This window comes from Thamnophis elegans, chromosome Z (genome assembly GCF_009769535.1).
Source record: "Thamnophis elegans isolate rThaEle1 chromosome Z, rThaEle1.pri, whole genome shotgun sequence".
Lineage (NCBI taxonomy): Eukaryota > Metazoa > Chordata > Lepidosauria > Squamata > Colubridae > Thamnophis > Thamnophis elegans.
This window is the reverse complement of record NC_045558.1, coordinates 132,541,652-132,543,273: the sequence shown is the minus strand read 5'-3', so window position 1 is coordinate 132,543,273 and position 1,622 is coordinate 132,541,652.

The following is a 1,622-nucleotide window of genomic DNA, read 5'->3' as shown; positions in this document are numbered from 1 at the left end:
AGCCACTCCCATCCGGTCACATGGGCAGCAAGCCACTCCCACAAAGGAGGCCACACCCACAGACTAGGTTCGAACAATTTTTGAAACCCACCACTGGCCCCCACCCTCCTCAATAACCCACAACATATGTCCGCACTTAAGAGATAAAGAGATAGCTAGGCCTATTCATAGGCAAATGCCCTCACCCAAGATCCAACAGAGGTAGGATTAGCCCTCTACCCATCTCACCACATGGCACCTGGGAAGATTACATCACCCAGCAAGGCTCAACCAAGCCTGGGACTCAGGACAGCCTACAGAGTTGCCCCATGGGAGTCTAATAACCAATCAGAATACAAGCTCAAATTCAAAAGCCCAGAGATGGTATAACACTCAGGCGCCCTCAGCATCTCTTCCCCCTTTTTTTCTTCTTCCCCCAACATCTTCAAGGCATGTGATCCCGTCCACCCTTAAAACCATCTTTCCAAGCAACTTCCATGAATCCGGTGTCTTTTTCCCCACTTGGGAATGTTTGGAATGTCTCAGATGGACGTTTCTTCCAATGCAAAGTTAACAAACCAGCCAGGAAAAGAAACCCATCAATGATCTTCTTCTGAAGAAATGACACAAAGGAAAAAAAAAAGAAAAAAAGGTCAGTTTACATGAGTCAGGAACGCAACGCAAGGCTGGAAAACAGGAAGGGAGAGGCCTTGTGAATCCCTTACACACAATGGAACCAGGTGGATGATGGGGTGTGTAAAGGAGACCCCAGAGAATTTGCGGGGGAAACAAAAGAATTGCTCAGCTGGTGGAAAAAAACCAGACGGTTATTTGGCCGATAGTTCCATGACAAAGAAGGAAGCAACCCATTATTAAAAGTAACCTGTCTCACGCGGATCAAGGCTTTTTTTGTATGATGTTTAACCGAGACTAATAATTAATAAACCGCCAAGTGGAAATGTCTCCATCAGTTGCCCGTAGGAACAAAAAGAGCAAAGAAAACACAATTGTACCAAGCTGGCTGGCGTTACTTGTTTGGTGACCCAATCCCACACCTCCGTATCTTGGTTCCTGGAAGGAGGAGGCTGGGCTCTGCATCACATCTTTGCGTCATTAAACTAGAAGGCGCCAGGTATGCCTTTTACCAACTTACATATTTTCTTCAAAGACGTTAGCATTTGATGAATGGAGTTGTTGTTGTTGTTGCTAGTTGAGAAGTCGTGTCCGACCCATCACGACCCCATGGACAACGTTCCTCCAGGCCTTCCTGTCCTCTACCATCCTCTGGAGTCCATTTAAGCTCACGCTGGCTGCTTTGGTGACTCCAGCCAGCCATCTCATTCTCTGTCGTCCCCTTCTTCTTTTGCCCTCAATCAGTCCAGTCTCTTCTTGAATGCTTCCGGTGATGAAGCTCCCACAACTTCTAAAGGGAAGCTGTTCCATTGGTTGATTGCTCTGCCAGGAAATTTATTCTTATTTCCAGGCTGAATCTCTCCTTGATCAGTTTCCATACATTATTCCTTGTCTGCCCTCTGGGTGCTTTGGAAAATAGCTTGACTCCCCCCCGCTCTTTATTGTTGTTGTTAGTTGCGAAGTCGTGTCCGACCCATCGCAAACCCACGGACAATGTTCCTCCAGGACTT